The 20,155-nt window shown below is 37.3% G+C and overlaps 1 protein-coding gene and 1 long non-coding RNA gene across 2 annotated transcripts in view; both read right to left on the reverse strand.

Moving 5' to 3' along the window:
* The window catches only part of LOC115215496 (cytosolic carboxypeptidase 6-like), a 538,012-nt gene that overhangs the window by 251,295 nt on the left and 266,562 nt on the right, over positions 1–20,155 (reverse strand). The window lies entirely within an intron of this gene.
* Positions 1,500–6,541, reverse strand: LOC118764931. Its single transcript, XR_005000770.1, has 3 exons — positions 6,521–6,541; positions 4,442–4,447; positions 1,500–1,638 (listed from the first exon to the last, which is right to left on the reverse strand). It is a non-coding gene; the product is annotated as an uncharacterized LOC118764931 (long non-coding RNA).

Raw genomic sequence — 20,155 nt, forward strand, 5'->3', positions numbered from 1 at the left:
ACACTATATTGCATTTGTAGCATTGAAACCACTTCATGAAGGTCCCATGGAAGTAAACGGTGTTCAGGAGCCTTGTCACAGCCTCTTTTATCTTCTCAAAGTTTTCAAAATGATTGCCTCTGAGTCTCTCCTTCAGCTTGGAGAACAACCAAAAATCACAGGGAGCAAGGTCTGAACTGTAGGGAGGGTGAGTTTGCTGCCCATCTCTGTCAAGTATTTGGTTACCAGGATAGAACTGTTGACTTGTGCATTGTTCTGGTGCTGGTGCCACTGACTTGAGTAGAAGAGCTGTTTTTTTTGCTGTCTCTTCTTGAACTCCTTCAAAGCCTCCACAGAGTATTCTTTGCTGACCATCTGGCCAGAGGGAAAGCAGTGGACGTGGATGATGCTCTAGCTATCAAAAGAAGAGATCCTCATGAGCTTCCCAGTAGACTTGCTTTGCTTGGTCTTCTTGGGTTAGGATGCTTCATTGGGGACTCTGTCTCTTGGTCTCTGGACTATAACAGTAGATCCAGCTTTTGTCACTGGTCACTAGAGACTCAAATACTCTTGGATTAGCGGTAACAGATGCAGCCCTCTCCCTGCTGTCACCAATGCATCTTTTCTTCGGTTCCTCACTGAGCACTCTTCCTTTTTTTTTATTCTTTTGTTCTTTTATTTGTTTCAGTCATTTTGACTGTGGCCATGCTGGAGCACTGCCTTTAGTCGAGCAAATTGACCGCAGGACTTATTCTTTGTAAGCCTAGTACTTATTCTATCGATCTCTCTTGCCAAACCGCTAAGTTACAGAGACATAAACATGCCAGCATCGGTTGTCAAGCGATGTTGGGGGGATAAACACAGACACACAAACACACACATATATATACATATATATGACGGGCTTCTTTCAGTTTCCGTCTACCAAATCCACTCACAAGGCTTTGGTCGGCCCGAGGCTATAGTAGGAGACACTTGCCCAAGGTGCCACGCAGTGGGATTGAACCCAGAACCATGTGGCTGATAAGCAAGCTACTTACCACACAGCCACTCCTGCGCCTATACTCTGGGAACAAACTCTGCATAAATTTTGTGCATGTTCAGACCTTCATGAATAATATTATTTACAGTTATCGCACCAACACTAAACTGCATACTTCTCACCTTCGTACATACACAATAGTCTTCATCCAGAAAACTGCAAATTTTCTCAACCATCTCTGATATTCTAATTTTCTTTTCCCTCTCACACCCCTTATCATCTCTCACCTCCTCTCGACCATCCTTGAACCTCTTGTATGCTTGGCTCAAGTTATTCCTTCAGCTGTATAAAGCATTTCATAAGTTTCTGCAGACCTTTTTCCTAGTTTAAAACAAAACTTTATTGCATAACTAGCTTCTAAATCGTCTACAAATCATGACTGCATTCTGCAGCTGTGACAAGCAAGGTGTTTCCAAAGTACTGTTACAGCTGTTTTCTTCAATCTGGATTAAAATATTAGCAGATCAGCTTATTACTAGGGGAAATCAAAAATTATCCACACCTTCACCATAACATATTTTTATTATTATTATCACACTGCCATCTGCACATGTGTGCTAAAAGTTGGTAATATTGTGGTCATGTGATCGAAGTCTGAACCTGATCGTGCCATTTTTCTTTCTCGCTTTACAGTGTAACCATGGCTGCTCCACTAGCAATGTGCTCCACAGAAGAACAAAGAGCAGGGATCTGATTTCTCCAGAAATGGGACAAACAATCAACAGTGCAAGATACAATGCTTTGTTGGCCAGTAAACTGAAACCATCAAACACTGAAGCCTCTTGTCAAAGAAAGTTCTGTTGTTGCATGACAATGCATGCCAACACATGGATGCCCAGACTGTTGAAATCCTTAACCAATTGGGTTTTGAGGGGCTGCAACACCCTGCCTACAGCCCACATCTTGTCCCTTCCAACTCTCAGATCTTTCGACTGCTTAAAGATAGCTTACAAGATCGTTGATTTCTTATGGATGAAGATGTGAAGGAAGCAGTGGATAAATAGTTGTATGACCAACCTAAAACCTTCTTCTTGGAGGGAATACGCAAGCCCGTGGATCGCTGGACCAAGTGCATCGAAAAGGTAGGAGGCTGTATAGAAAAATGATGCACTTGTTTATCCCCCCTGCTTCTGTGTAAATACATTGAAAACACAAGAGTGTGTATAATTTTTCACTTTCCTTTGTAGATGTATTGTAATGACTCCCTAAACTCAGAGTATTCTATAACATTTATAACTGGTATTCCATAGTATTCTTTTCTACTCTAGGCAGAAGGCCTGAAATTTGGGGGGAGGGCGCCAATTGATTAGGTCGACCTCAGTATGCAACTGGTACATAATTTATCAAACCCAAAAGGATGAAAGGTAAAGCTGACTTCGGCAAAATTTGAATTCAAAATGTAAAGACAGACGAAATACCTATTTCTTTATTACCCACAAAAGGCTAAACACAGAGAGGACAAACAAGAACAGACAAACAGATTAAGTCGATTATATCGACCCCAATGCATAACTGGTACTTATTTAATCGACCCCGAAAGGATGAAAGTCAAAGTCTACCTCAGCAGAATTTGAACTCAGAATGTAGTGGCAGACGAAATACCTATTTCTTTATTACCCACAAGGGGCTAAATACAGGGAGGACAAACAAGGACAGACAAACAGATTAAGTCGATTATATCGATCCCAGTGCGTAACTGGTACTTATTTAATCGACCCCGAAAGGATGAAAGGCAAAGCCGACCTCACCAGAATTTGAACTCAGAATGTAGTGACAGACAAAATACCGCTAAGCATTTCAACCGGTGTGCTAACGTTTCTGCCAGCTCGCCACCTTATTCCACAGTATTGAACCATCACTGATTCTGATTGACTCTATCAATTTTTTGCAGGATATTAGTAATGAAGTGGTTGTCTCCCTAATTTTCTTAAGTATTTCACGGAGTCTCATACAGTGGCAGCTTGTTGATTAAATTACCAGGGGTGCTGCTTCAGAAGGTTTTTTAGCCATTGTTTTAATATTGTGTAAAAGGAAACAAACATATAAAAAGAAAATTTATACAATAAACTTGATTGGTTTGCATTTTAGCCAATACCAGGTAGTGTGTTTAACTTGTTCACCAAACACTGCCACAAATTCCCCCTTGTTTTTTCAAAAATCTCCCCTATCTGCCCTAATTTTCAAATCCTGGCAGCAATACTGAAGCTGGAAGCAGGATTATAATCTAATTCTACACTTTATCACATTCAGGAATATAAACACATTTTTAAGCACAACACACATGGAGTCAAAAAGAGACACCACCTTTCACCTGGCACTGTCATTCACACAGTGCTCTCTCTCCCTAGTGTGAAACTTCCTATCTCGGACATGTGAGCATGCACACAACAGCCAAACACAGTTTTGCTAGAACTGCAACCAGCACAGTTCTATACAAGGAATTTTGTATTTTTTTTTATAAACTAGGGGACGGCTACTGACATTAAGCTTAAGGATTGTATAATGTACAAGTATAAAGAAAGAACTAAAGATAAAAGGACTCAATACATTGAATGTCTTTGATAATATCAAGTGGAAATAGGGGGTGCTGCAGTTCTGCAGTGCCTATACATGAGCTGCTACTGGTCTCATCTTACTTTTGCTTATTTTAAATTATTTTTTGCCATTATATCCCATTATCTTTGACTCATTTCAGTCATAAGACTGTGGCCATACTGGGGCACCACCGTGAAAAATTCTTAGTCAAATGATGTAATTAGTGCTTATTTTTTTTAAAGCCTGCCTGGTACTTATTCTGTTGGTCTCTTTTTGCTGAATCACTAAGTTACAGGAACATAAACATACCAATACCAGTTGGTGGTGGTGGTGGGGGTGGGGGGGGCAAACACAAACATACAGACACACACACATACACTCGTGCACATATAGGAAGGGCTTCTTTCAGTTTATGTCTACTGGATTCACTCACAAAGCTTTGAACAGCCCAAGGATTTAGTAGAAGACATTTGCTCAAGGTGCCATGCAATAGGATTGAACACAGAATGATGTAAATGGGAAGCATACTGCTTACAACAGTCACATCTGTACCTAGAGTTCATTTTTAGCCTCTGCCTTATTGTTTCCTTACATGTGTAGAAAGAAGTGCCTTTTTTTTAATGTTTTTCTTCATATTTCCATATAAGCACCATCTGAATGTGGTCGATGCCAGGTTCGCCTAACTGGCTCCTATGCGGGTGCCACGTAAAAAGTGCCATCCAAACATGGCTGATGCCAGTGCCCCCTGACTGGTTTCTGAGCTAGTGGCACGTAAAAAGCACTATCTGAACGTAGTCAATGCCAGGCCCGCCTGACTGGCTCCTGTACAGGTGGCACGTAAAAAGCACCCACTACACTCTCAGTGTGGTTGGTGTTAGGAAGGACTTCCTGCTGTAGAAACATTGCCAGACCAGACTGGAGTCTGGTGCAGCTGCTGACTCTCCAGACTTCAGTGAAAATGTCCAACCCATGCCAGCATAGAAACCGGATGTTAAATGATGATGATGATGATGATGATGACACACTAGTCACTTTCCATTGTCTGATTTCTTAGAATTTTTTCTGGATTCAATGTTGTCAGATTGTAATAGTTTTTTCGCTTTCTCTGCTTTTTTTTGTAACACACCAGCGAGCTGGAAGAAACGTTAGCAGGCCTGGTGAAATGCTAAGTGGCTCTATTTCGTCTGTCGTTATGTTCTGAGCTCAAATTCCGCTGAGGTTGACTTTGCCTTTCATCCTTTCAGGGTCGATAAATTAAGTACTAATTACGCACTGGGATCGATATAATCGACTTGATCCGTTTGTCTGTCCTTGTTCCTCTCCTCTGAGTTTAGCCCCTTGTGGGTAGTAAAGAAATAGGTTGAGGATACTGTTAATATTTTGATTGCTCTCCTGTTCAATCTGTTTCAATTTAATTAACTTTCAATTTGTTTTGTTGAAATTATAATAAAACTGGAACAGACACCTAGCATATTAACACCTATTATTTTGTTTCTGGGATTAACTTAGTTACGAATATTAATCCAACTCCCCACCCTACTTTCATTTCTGATTGTTCCCATTTGTGTGTTGCATCGATTTTGTTTAATTTTTTTGATTCGATTTACTTAATTCTGACTAATTCATTTCTTCTTAATTTTCATGTCTTACTAACCATCATAGTCACTTTTATACCTCTGCTGAATTTCATTTGGGTTCTCCATATGTGTATTGACATTTGTAAAATAGTTTAGGTTATCAATACAGAGGAGATGATTAAAAGTTTATTCATAACAGTTGCAGCCCAACCCTTGGGGTTTTTATTCAGTAAATACATTAATGGAGTCAAACTTAAGCCGAAGTGTAGAGAGATGTTCTCTTATATGTATAAGCTTGCTGTTTTATCTTCTCTTTGCCCTGCAATGATATGCTTGACTTACTGCGTTAGCCTCTGTATATACATGTAGTGTCTCCAATATCCAACAGAGTGTTATGCTAGCAGATATTTTTCAGTAAATAATCTATACCAACCTACATGTTTCTTGTTTTTCTCCTTCTCTTCTTGCTTTCTTCGATAATTGCTTGGTTCACCATTAGCTGCTCTTTACAACCATACATCCCTTCTGGCACCTCTTCGGCTCCTCTAGTAAAATGCTATTACTTTCCGGTTGAACAGCCATCCTGTTGTAGAGCAGAGCTGGAAGGGTTTCGTAAAGTTGTTAGCAAACAAATTATAAATCTGCCATGTTGAGGTCCCAGGTGTTTTTGTTTCCCAGGATCAATATTGTTTTATTTCCCCTCAACCAACCATTCAGGTATTATTTCTGCTGTGTTTGCTAATTCACTGAATGCGGTTGAGACAGATTTATGAATATTGGTCAGCTGTTTCAGTCAGGAATTTGAGACGCTGTCATTCTCAGGCATTTTTCAATTGCTTGCAGACCTTATCACACTGCTGAATACTACTACTACTACTACTTCTTCTTCTTCTTCTTCTTCTTCATCATCATCATCATCATCGTCGTCATCATTATTATTATTATTATTCAGTAGTTTTATTTTTATAGCGTGCTTTCACTTCACTGCCGAGCGCAGCTCTGTGTGCCTTGGGTATGTGCTGTGATTTGTTGTGATGCTCTGATGGTTACTGTATGGAAAGTGTTCTGCGTAGGATGTGTGCAGTGCCTAGTAGTGCAATTTTCTGTATGTTATATGTGTTTGTAAGTCCTGGTGTTTTTGTTATGTATTTGTCTGAATATTTTTTTATCATGCCTAATGCACCTACTATGATAGGAATTGTTTCTGTTTTCAGGTTCCACATTCTAGTTATTATTATTATTATTATTATTATTATTATTATTATCATACAGAGAGAGAGCAGGATGGAGAGAAAGACTATCAACAAGCAATGACTGAAACCACCACAAGATTTCTTTTAAAGTACGATGTGCTGAGGATTGCTAGTAAATAAATAAATAAATACACATACTCACACACACATACATATAAATGTGTTATTATTATTATTATTATTATTATTATTATTATTAAGGTGGCAAACTGGCAGAATTGTTAGCATGCTGGGCAAAATGCCTAGCGACATTTCATCGGTCTTTACACTTTAAATACTGCTGAGGTCGACTTTGCCTTTCATCCCTTTCGGGGTTGATAATAAAGTACCATTAGAGCACTGGGGTCAACGTAATCGACCTACCCATCCCCTGAAATTGCTGGCCCTGTGCCATAATTTGAAACCATTATTATTATTATTGTCATCAAGCAGTTAGTGGACTGATGTTAAGAATGCAAAATTATATATCTTAGACCACTCAGTATCAGTCTGTTGTATTGTCAATAAAGAACTGCGTATTGGAGTTAGACCATTCCACTCAACATCTCTACAATTGTTTACCTTGTGACAATGTAAGAAATTAATATTATTACCTTTATCATCTTTAATTATCATTATGCTTTATTAGGTGGTGAGCTAGCAGAAACGTTAGCACGCCAGGTGAAATGCTCAGCGGTATTTTGTCTGCCAGTAAGTACTGATTTCAAATTCCACCGAGGTCGACTTTGCTTTTCATCCTTTTGGGGTCGATTAAATAAGTACCAGTTACACACTGGGATCAATATAATCGACTTAATCCATTTGTCTGTCCCTGTTTGTCCCCTCTGTGTTTAGCCCCTTGTGGGTAGTATAGAAATAGGTATTTTGTCTGTCTTTACATTCTGAGTTCAAATTCTGCAGAGGACTTTGCCTTTTCTCCGTTCGGGGTTGATAAATTGCATACCAGTCGCATATTGGGGGCGATCTAATTAACTGGACCTCTTCCCAAAAATTTCAGGCCTTGTGCCTAGAGCAGAAAAAATTATGACTTATTGGTATCAATGAAATTGCTACAATTTTCTTTGTCAAATATACCAAGGATTTGCTGGTTCTACATCACAGAATCATAAAGAATATTAGAAATACATTATTATACTTCATCATTATTATCATAACCATCATCTATTGAGAATTCAACTAGCAACCGCTGTCTGCCTTCACACATTCACACAGAAATAGAGATTAGTTGAGACCAGCAGTTACATCAATAGCTGTAGGAACAATCCTTTCTAAATACTTTAATAAAACAGAAACACTGTTCTAACACTATCTGTACTTCATCCTGTACGGTAGCTTTTATATAATCATGGGATTTGCTAAAGATAGGAGCGAAATGAACCACCAATTATACAACAGTACTTTTAAAAGTTGTAAAGATACAGACAATGACATCATAAATTTACAAACAGACAAGATAGCCAAGGCCGGAATACTTTTGATTATAGACCTGCACTTCTCATAATCCCCACTACATCTCATAAACTTAGCGCTAACCTTAAAGACTCACTCAACCCTTTATTCTCAGAATTTTCATTCTCTGTACTGGTATTATTATTATTATTTTTTTTTTCCTTCTTTCTTCAAATTTTCTTCCGTTTCTCGCCGAGTGTTTTCCGTACACCAAGGGCAGAGAAGCTCATTGTATGCATTCCCAGATTACACGTGCAAATTCACAGGTAAAATATGTATTTAAAAATTAATAAATAAATAAATTCATGAATGGATGGATGTTGTTTTCACGGTGAAAACAACAGTACATGAGCCATTCCAGTTAATATGATTTTTTGCACTTCCTGTAGGGAATATTATTATTATCTTCATTATTATTATTATGATTATTATTATTATTATTGAGTGAGAGAGCAGTGCATACCATCAAAGTGATCCTGGGGTAAAATATACAAAGCCCAGTATACCCCTCTTAACTACCTGTCTAATAAGGGTACACCACATGTCCGCGACATAGTGATCTCATCAAGATAAACGATGCATGACCTTGCAGGTGGGGGCCCAGTTAGAATTTTATTAAGGTCAGGTAGCTCAAAAGGTCCCTGAATAAGGGTTGTTTAAGGATGTTGAACAACACATCCATTATTCCAAAGGTGAATTATTCAAACCCCAGAGAATTCCTCTCAGCACTTGGCTATGATGCTCCTCCACTACTTCTGCTCGTGATCAGAGATGCACATATCGTCAGCCACTAAGGGACATGCTCAACTGGTTAAGGTCAAACAACTGACAAGCAAATCTGTGGTATTGAGCAGAATATTTGCTGTAGCCCATCTTTTACACCAAGACAAAACAATGTACATGATAACATTGCATCAGGGAAATGATATTATTATTATTATTATTATTAGTAGTAGTAGTAGTAGTAGTAGTAGTAGTTGCTGTCACATGACACGGAGTCGTTAAAAAAAAGATATAAAGATATATTTCCTTCACATTACATCATGACAAAATCTAATTAAATTAGATCTTCATTTAAAACGAAGATGTAAATTAATTATTTCAAACTTTGATTACAAATGATGATATACCAGTTTATATAAGAAACAAATGATTTTCTCAGTAGATAATGATGATGATGATGATGACAATGATGGCGACAAATTTATTTGTTGTTGTTGTTATTATTATTATTATTATTATTATTGTTGTTGTTGTTGTTGTTGTTGCTGTTGTTTATCATTATTGAGAAAGCAGCACGCACCATCAAAGTGATGTTGGGGTACAAATATACAAAGCCCAATAAACCCACCATGACTACCCATCTGAAAAGGGTACACCAGGCATATGCATCACAACCATTAGCACATGATATGGTGATCTCATATCAAGATGAACAGTGCATGACCTTGCTGGTGGAGGCCCAGTTGGAGTTTTCTTCAGCTCGAGTTGCTCATCCCACTCAAAAGGCCCCTGAATAAGGGTCACTTAAGGATGATGAACAAAACACCCATGCTTCCAGAGAAGAATTATTCACAGTATTGGTGCTGTACCCATTTTGATTAAGTTTCCTATCAAATCACAAGCCATGGTCAGGGATAAAGAGCATTTTCTACCTTATATATAATAAATTTTTTTCTACCCTTCATAAATTCATTACTTTATATTGAGGACTTGCCAGTGACTCAAATAGACATGCTTTGTACATTGTACATATTCTCAGATACAGATCAAGCTTTTTCAAGGTTAACTCTCAAATTATTTGGCATTGTAGGGTAATTATGAGAGGTTGGATCTGGTCAATTTTAACATAAAACCTGTGGAATACTTGAACCAGAGAACACAGGTTTGACTGCTAACGAGTTGAGGTTTCATTTCCTCTTTTCCATTTATCCTATTTTCTCTTTTTGAGCTTTGCAAATTCTGAAAGTATTTCTTCATTTATTACCACCTTAACAACAGTTCTTTTTCTTCAAGAAAACAACCCAGACTTGTCATTTCTAGTTCTACTATCTTTCTGACACTCATTGATCTTTTTTTCCTTTCTACTCTTTTCCACTACAACTAGTCCACATTTGATGAGGATGAATGCTTCTGTGCAGTGGTGAGATACTTATTTTCCTATTCCTCTTCAGGCATTTCCCATATTCTGAACGCCTTACTTCCCTGGGCATGGATGGATACATTGAAACTCCAACGTCTGGCAGCTGACTTGGCAGACACCCATAAAATTATTAACCATCTTACAAACAATAACTCTGAGCACCTTTTCAAACTCCACCTGTCTAACACCCATAGAGATGTTTACAAAGTCAAAAAACAGCACAGCTCCCAAGACTTTCGGAAACATTTTTTCACGCTAAGAGTTGCTGAATTATGGAACAAACTGCTGGCATCAGTTGTTAGCTGTCGGAGTACTGCATCCTTCAAAACTTCCATGCTTCCTGAGATTTGCCGACACTACACCTGGTTTTCTCCCCTCCATACACACACAAGCATGTATCTGACTCATACACTGTTCACTTTCCAGACATTTGTGCATTACTGCATATACTTTATACACACTTCTGACAAGTTGTGGTGCACCTGAGCCCTGTATACAATAATTTCATTATTATTATTTTTATATTATTATCATTTTATCCAGTAATTCTTGTTCCATAGCTTATAAGCATCCTCTTATCATTATTATTGCTATTGTTGTTGTCACTGTTGTGTTCATACCACCAAATACTGTGTTTTTAGATTTATTATGCTACATTACTTATAATAATGATTATTTATTATTAATTACCTCCTTTTTTTTTTATTTCAGAATATAGAAGATATTGTGCGAAGTGACAAGTGCCAAATGTCTGAATCAAACAAATAACAACATATACATGAGTTTAAAATACTTCTGTACCATTATACATATGTAAAGTAAAAATAAAGCACTTCACAAGCCAAATTCACAACTTCAGTGCCTAGATGTAGACATCTGGCTACATTTAAACATTAAACTTCATAGATTTATAAATAACTTTAAATTTCCAAATGAAGGAAGAAAGAAACAAATATCACTTGAGTAGCTAAAAAGAAATAAAACCATCAGTCCTTGAATAATAGGATAATATTTTTAACAAATAACTGCAGTAACTTGATTATAAAGCCAGAACAAATTTCATTTGCCATTTCATGTAAGAATTTCAGTTATGAGACAATAGATAACATAATCCAAGCATAAAATTTATTTTGGTAGCGTGATAATGGGTTAAATATGAACTTTAAGGGAAGTTTGTTGCATCAGTGTGATGTTGTAATGAGGAATGGTTAAATTAAGTCATTACTGCAAACAGTCACAATCAATTAAATTAGCTTAATAGTGTGTCTCTAACTCATTAGCACTCAAGGAGCACAACATGTCTTTCATTTTGGCAAAGTCAGCCTGCAAAATCGTTTTTTCTAAAAGCTATGTTCACAAACTGATGAAACAGTTGTCAATTCTATAGATGAGCTTGTACTAGTTATGGAAACTTACTCTGTTAGTTAAAGCCAAGTGGAGTCAACCATGGACATATATGGTTATACAGTTCTATATTTAAGAGATGAGCAATTATGTACATCATATACGTTATTTACATTTCACGGATATTTGTCTTCATCTTGTTTGTTGTTAACAAAATGTTTCAGCTGATATATCCTCCAAACTTCTTCAGGTGTCTTAGGGAAATTTCGAACCTGGATTCTCATTCCTAAGGTATTTTTTGATTTGTCATCATCATTATTATTATTATTATTATTATTATTATTATTATTATTATTATTATTATTATTCAGGTCACTGCCTGGAATCGAACTTGGAATATTGGGGTTAATAGCCCATGCTCTTTACTACTATGCCATATGCCTTAGGAATGAGAACCCAGGTTTGAAATTTCCCCAAGACACCTGATGAAGGCTGGAAGGTATATCAGCCAAAACATTGCGTTAACAACAAACAGGATGAGGACAAATATCTTTCAAATGTAAATATTGTAAATAATGTACATATGGTTATGTTGACAATCTTGGTTAGCAGTCAGCTATTTTACCAATCTAGCTATTTATACATTCTCTGATAGTCCCTAACTTAGAGTTGTATAGCACTCAGCTACAAATGGAAAATTAAAATGAAATAGAAGTGAAAATAACTGTTAATTTTGTAATAAAATTTGTGACTAACAAAACAACAGAAATGAGGAACGATTAGTTTAAACTCATTTAATCACTCAATATTCCTAGATGTAACAACTGCTTGGAGCAAAATAAATAGAATTCCTACAATAGCATCAACTGTACTTTGACAAAATTTTGTTACTGGTATTTTTCTGTGTTCCTGGCAAGTCTATTTAGTGTACACCCTAAAGCAATGAGTACTTTAGGGTATACATAAGGTACTCAGTTCTTTAGGGTACAGGCCAGCTAGACTTGCCCAGTACTTAAATACCTTAGAGTGCAGAATATTCAACATGTAAACTATGGGAGGGTCAAGTGTTTATAAGGTTGTGGTGTTATTTATTAAAAAGAATCTTGTTAGGTCAGTGCATTGAAGGAATCATCAAAGTATCAAGAAAAATGCTTTGTGGTATTTGTTTTGGATCTTTATGTTCTGAGTTCAAATCCCACAAAGGTCAGCTTTGCTTTTTATCTCTTCAAGTTAGAAATAATTAATAGCATTATTGTTTTTTCCCACAAATTTAAATTTAGGATGTATTTGTACCACACTGTTGTAAATAATATCTGCCTAATCCTTCTTTCAAGTAGTTTGGTCTTGCAGGGTAAATAGACAGGATCACTGCTGTCCTGCTGGAAGATGTTATTAAAACCATGTTTTAAGACAGGTGGGTTATGGTTGGAATGTTTCAGATCATGGATTTGTTCAATTCAGTCAGACAGATGAGGTCAAACATGCAGAACGATGCTTCACATCTGATAAATTGTTGGTCAGCCTGGATCGATGTGAATATAGAATGGATATACACCAAGTTCTAGTTTCTGAATTCAAATCTACTACAGCTAGTCTGTTGTTTTGAGGTATCTCATCAATGTTTTCAGGAAACACCACTGAATAAGAGGTAAAGTATAATGGTAGAAACTTGTGTCCTATACAGGTGCACAGGTAGAACAGAAAACATCATCATCATTTAACGTCCGTTTTCCATGCTACCATGGGTTGGACGGTTCGACCGGGGTCTGGTAAGCCTTGGAGGCTACACTAGGCTCTGGTCTGATTTGGCAGTATTTCTACAGCTGGATGCCCTTCCTAATGCCAACCACTCCATGACTGTAGTGGGTGTTTTTTACATGCTACTGGCACAGGGGCCAGAGCAGGCTGGCAAACGGCCATGATCGGTTGATGCTTTTATGTATCACCGACACAGATGCCAATCAGGCAGCGCTGGTATCTGCCACGTTCGGACGGTGCTTTTTATGTGTCACCGGCACGGGTGTCTTAACTACAATTGCCATTTGATTTTATTTTGATGTTGGTGTATTTGACTCAATAGGTCTCCCCAAGAACAGCGGGTCACTCTACGATCCAAGGTTAGCACAGCAGGCCATCCTGAGAGCCATGAACTCACTTCATTTGTCGGGTCTTCACAGTCACAGCATATCTCAGGGGTTTCGGTCCTCGTCATTTCCTCTGTGAGGCCCTACGTGCCACTGGCATGGGTATCACAACTACAATATCCGAAATTAAATAATGGTTCCACAAGCAAATGAGGTTTGTGAACTAATTTAACTTGGTCTGCCAACACAAGGGTTCTACTCTTGGTATATCAGTGAAATTTGGTAAGTGACAGTAAAAAAAAAAATGCAGCTGAGAAACAGTTATTTTGGTAGCATCAAAGCCATGACTTCCATAAAGCCTTAGTGGAATGGATGTAAAACCTAAAGAATTAAAGAAGTGAACAATGGAGAAAAACCAGGTTTCTATGAAGATATTTATGGAGAAATTTAATGTCTTTTCTCACACCACAACCCACGTTTTCAGATATATTTTCATCTTATTTCTTTATAGTTGATATATGTATATCTGTGTGCGTATGTATGTACATGTGTATGCATGTGTGTATATATATATATATATATATATATATATATGTGTGTGTGTGTGTGTGCATTTGTTTATATCAGTAGACATGTACATGTGAGTATGTGTGCATCTATATATCTATATGTATATTTATGTATGTATGAGAGTATATGTGTGTGTGTGTATGTGTGTGTGTGTGTTCATGTGACTAAGTGAGTGTTAGTGGAGAGTCAGCTTCTAACATAATAATATATATTACATTTCCAAATCGTATGTAAAAAAAATCACTGTTCCTCATTTTCTTTGTAATTGAAGCACAAATTTCATTCTATAAATTCTTCCTAGTTTTTCTGTCATTTCAGTAAAAAGCATTATAGCAAAATATATTCATTTCTCAGTGATTCATATAATGCAACCAATGCTATATTGCTATGGCAGCCATGATGAGATGAAGGGCCTAATTTATCTTCGAAAAATATCTATGTCTCTTAAATTGTAAATTTTGCAGCAATTCCTTCGATAATGTTCTCATGTTCACTTTGAACATCTTGAACAAAACTACATAAATTACTGCTAATGGTATAATTTTATACACATATTATTTCACATACATATGTCTCATCAGGGGGGGCACACACAAACACATGTATGTATGTATGTATGTATGTATGTATGTATGTATGTATGTTGTATGTGTGTATGTATATAGAAAGAATATACAAGGAGTTTTCATCACCTGATGTATTGCAATAAGTATGTAATATGAGTGCTCAGTTTGGTTTACCACACCAACTCTGGCTTGAACTGCAAATAAGATGTGGTGTTGAGCCTGCCAATTGAAAGTGGCTAGAAGTGGTTTCTCCTTGAGCATTAGGTGTAGATTAAAGTAAAAAATGAAAAAGCAAAACATTTGGCTGTTTCTTGTTCTTGCCAATTCTAGAAACAGCTGTTAGGAATTCTGTGTGTTTATAATCTCTATCTAAATTAAATGCTTTTCTCAAGTGATAACAAATGTTTTGCTTTTTAATTGTTTAATTTTAATCTCCCTCTCTCTCTCTCTCTCTCTCTCTCTATATATATATATATATATATATATATATATTATATATATATATATATATATATATATTATATGTATGTATGTATGCATGTATGTATATATATATGTATGTATATATATATATATGATAGATATAGATAGATAGATATATATGTGTATGTGTGTATGTATGTAAATGGGTAAAAACACTTCAGTCACAAATGACCCTGGGATTGCACCTAAAAAGTTCTCCTCCAAGGCACATGCCCAAGCAAGGTTGTTTATGGAAAACCAGCAGCCACCCATGCATGCCAGCCTCCCCTCTCCATGCCCACCGATGTTATCCAAAGGAAAGACAAAGGCCAATGCAGCTCGGCACCAGGGCCCCTGCAACTCATTTCTACAGCTGAGCAAACTGGAGCAACACGAAATAAAGTGCCTTGCTCAAGATCACAACCCACAGCTCGGTCTGGAAATCTAACTCACAAACATAATGTCATAATTGTAAGCCCAATGCACACACAAACATGCACACCTGAGACCCCCTTCGGTCATGACACTGAACGTGGGATTGCACCAAGAAAGTTACCCTCTTAGGCACAAGTCCTGGCAATGATGTTTATAGAAGACCAGCAGTTGCCCATGCATACCAGCCTCCCCTCTCCACGCCACCAGTGTTATCCAAGGGAAAGGCAAAGGGCGATACAGTTTGGCATCTGTGACGTCGCAACTCATTTCTACAGCTGAGTGAACTGGAGCAACGTGAAATAAAGTGCCTTGATCAAGAATACAACAACCAGCCCGGTCCGGGATTAGAGCTCACAACCTCACAATCGTAAGCTCGATGCTCTAACCACTGAACCATGTGCCTTCACACACACACACAAACAAATATACACAACTTTCTTTCTGCTTCCGCCTACAAAAGGCCTTGGTTAGCCTGGGGCTACAATAGAAGACACTTGGCCAAGATGTCACACAGTGGATCTGAACCAGAATTTATATTTTAAGCTATATAGGTAGTGTGTTTGTGTATAAATTTTAAAAAATCCAAAACAATGTGAATTGTAAGAAATAGTACAAGTTGATAGAATATGTATGCATTCACGTATGTATGTATGTTTGTATATATGTTTGTATGAATTCAAATATGAGAAAACCTGAGCATAAGGGGCATCAGGTGTGGTGTGCAAGAGAGACGACTGCGTGGGCTTGGTCATGTGATGCATGTAGACGAGGACAGATGTTTAAAGAAGTGCTTATCTCTAACTGTGGAGGGAACTTGTGGAAGAGGTGGACCCAGGAAGATATGCGAGAAAGTGGTGATGCATGATCTTCAAACATTGGGCCTCAAAAAGGTGAGGACAAATGACCAAGGGCTCTAGAGATATGCAGTGCATGAGAAGACTCCCCAGAGCAGCAAGTGAAATGATAATTGTGGCCATGCTGGTGCTATGTAAATGATACTGATACTCATGCATTGTAGTTGTGGTCATTGATGGTACCATATGAATGACACCTGTGAATCATTGTGGTCAATGATGGTGCTATGTAAATGACTCTTGTGCATTATGGTCATGATCAACGATGGTGCCATGTAAACTGGCACCCAAAAAGTGTGGTCGTTTGTGGTGCAATGTAAATGACACCTAAGAGTCGTATTCATTGCAGGTGCCATGCAAATGGCACCAGGGAATCATAGTCGTGGTCTCTGCCAGTGCTACATAAATGGCACCCACCTGTGAATCACAGTCATATTCATTGCTGGTATCATGTAAATGGTACCCGTACTGGTGGCACGTAAAAGCACCCATTACACTCTTGGAGTGGTTGGCATTATGAAGGGCATCCTGCTGTAGAGACCATGCCAAATCAGACTGGAACCTGGTGCAGCTCTCCAGCTTACCAATTTCAATCTAACCCATGCCGGCATGGAGAATGGATGCTAAATGATGATGATGATGATGATATTATATATGTATGTATGTATTTACACACACACACTTATAGAATGCAGACATACACACTTGTTACCTTACATCAAATAGTCTTCCATATATGCAAGGCCACACTATAAGACAATCAAACACTCAAAACAACCTTCACAGTCAAACAATTACTGATAGTCTATAAGGTTGTGGGTTAGCATGAGAGATAGATAGATAAATAGATAGATAGATAGATAGATAGATAAAGAGACAGACAGACAGACAGACAGATAGATAGACAGATAGATAGGTAGATAGATAGATAGATAAAGAGACAGACAGACAGACAGACAGATAGATAGATAGATAGATAGATAGATAGATAGATAGATAGATAGATAGATAGATAGATAGATAGATAGATAGATAGACTGAGAGCTAGAGAGAGAGGTGGGTAGATAGATCCAGCTGTGAATAGTAAATATAGTGTATAAAATATTGGCTATGATTTTCTCCTTGAAACTTTCTGAAAAGTCTCTTCTTTTCCCTCTGATGAAGACAATGACTGTCTCTGCAGATAAACAGCAATGCTTGTCTTGTTATATCTCAAAGCTCACTTATAAAGGTGAGACTCTCCTTACAGGAAGCTTGATAAACAAGCTATATGGTCATTAACTGCTGGAGAAGTGACAGGCATGAAAGATCAACAAAAGAGAGAAGGTGTGATAATGAAAGAGAGCAATGTTTTGATGAAATAAATACAGGTGAATTAAAGTTACCCTCAGTAACCAGAAGCAAAATACAGAAATAGAAATCAATGTGAAGGATTACTGAGCAAAGGGAGAGAGAGTAAGATGCAATTACTGGTTAGTTGCAGAGATAAAATGGTAGATGCGAATAAAAATTGCTGGCATTGTGCCAAAATTTGAAATCAACAATTTTAGTAACTCGAGACATATCAGTGGCTCAATTTTCTAGACCACTAAATGATGACTATCATGTATTTAGACTACTAACAAATGGCTACAGAGTACTTGTACTAGTCATAAAGTAGAAGTCATAAAGTACAAGTAGGTATTTAGCCTACCAATAAATTGCTACCAAATATTAAGACCACTAGCTGATGTTTACCAAGTAATTCAGACAACTAAATTACATTTATCCCATATTTAAACAACCAAATGTTGTTTATCATATATTTAGAGCACTAACTAATGGGTATTAGGTATTTAGACTACTTATTGATGTCTATTAAATATTTAGACTACAAAACCATGTGGTTGAGAAGTGAACCACTTAACCAAAGAACTAAGTCTGTCTATATCAGACATTCCTGGTTTTCAAAAACAAAATCAAACTCGATGATGGGCGTCTGTGCTAGCAGGGTGCAAAGAGCACCATACAAGTGTGATCAATCACAGAGCGACTAACCGGCTGCCGTGCCAGTGGCACATAAAAGGCACCATTCGAGTGTGATTGTTACCAGCGTCGCCTTACTGGCACTTGTGCCTGTGCTTGTAGGGTGCCAAGAGCACCATCTGAGTGTGATCATTGCCAGAGCAGTCAACTGGCTTCTGTGCCAGTGGCATGTAAAAGGGCACCATTCGAGCGTGATCATTACCAACGTCACCTTGCTGGCACCTGTGCTGGTGGCATGTGTAAAAGGATTCGGGTGAGGTCATTGCCAGTACCGCCTGATTGGCCCCCGTGCCGGTGGCACATAAAAAGCACCTACTATACTCTTGGAGTGGTTGGTGTTAGGAAGGGCATCCAGCTGGTGAAACTCTGCCAAATCAAGATTGGAGCCTGGTGCAGCCATCTGGTTCGCCAGCCCTCAGTCAAAATCGTCCAACCCATGCTAGCATGGAAAGCAGACGTTAAACTATGATGATGATGATGATGACGAATGTCGAAATAGAAATGAATAAGTCTGCAAATTTTCAGTAACGTTACCATAGATTTATTAATTCAAATGGTATTGTTTCTGTTGGTTTCTTTTTTCTCCATTATGCCAACATCCATGAAGTATACCATTGATTATTATGTTACTCATGATATTAAAAATTAGTTTTGGTGAAGCAACTGAATGTAAGAAGAGATCACTAGTAATTACAATCTCCATGCTGCCAACTTGTACGAACAATAGCATCTGGCTGGATCATATTAAGTTCTTTAGGGAAGTATTTTAACAATGGTGATATTATATGCAACAAGTCAACAATAGTTGCTGTAGGTGGTTGATTTCATATACACCATGAATATGAATATCCTGAGGCATATACACCTGACAAGTGGTTGGTTAATAACTTTTATGCTTTGAGTGAATGTAACCAGTGAGTGTAGCATCAGTGGTTTTGTGACTTGCAATAAATGTGTCTCTTTTAATAACAACATGCATTAGCAATTATCATTTACATTGTTTATATAAAAGGTTGTCCAGTTTAGTTCAAGAGACAAATCCATTTATACACCAATAACTTTCTGCAGAAATGTCCATTGATGATTCTATATGCTAACGGTGTGGTACATGATTTAAATTGTTCTGTATGACAAGATGGAACAACATTTTAATGTTCAGCAACAGTATGTATTCTTAACTATGTTAGTACATTAAAGGAAACGACTTTCTATATGTAAGGAATGACAGTAGACTGGAGGAATGTTAACATGTGAAATGATGGTCCAAAGATTATAAATTTGGCTTTGATAGTTCCAAATATCTAGGCTTATTCAGATGATGTTCACAAGTAATAAATCGTGTTTTAATATATGTTCTGGGTCCTTACTTTTGTAAGTTGCCTTTACCAAGAAATAAATTGCTTTTCATTATTGTCTGCAATATTCAGAATGATATATATATTTATTGTTTTAACACACACACATATATATATATATATATATATATATATATATATTATATATATATATATATGTTGGCTAACATTTCTAGCTTTTGAATGTTGCTTAGAATACTTATCAGGAAAACTGTCTCAAGAAATTTCTTTAAAACCTGTAAAAGCAGCCAAAAATATAAAGAAACATTTATAAGGTAAATCACAATCTAAGAAATAAGTTTTGGCAATGGTATTTGACTCATTACCACAAGAACCCATTATTATATTGTCAATATTTCACATGTCAATGGAATGTAACTGCCAAAAGACCACACACACACACATAGAACAGCAATCTAGAGCTCAGAAGATGAGGATTTATCAGACTCTGTAGAACATCTACTTTTCCTTGTGTTATTGTC

The sequence above is a fragment of the Octopus sinensis genome, linkage group LG9 (genome assembly GCF_006345805.1).
Source record: "Octopus sinensis linkage group LG9, ASM634580v1, whole genome shotgun sequence".
Lineage (NCBI taxonomy): Eukaryota > Metazoa > Mollusca > Cephalopoda > Octopoda > Octopodidae > Octopus > Octopus sinensis.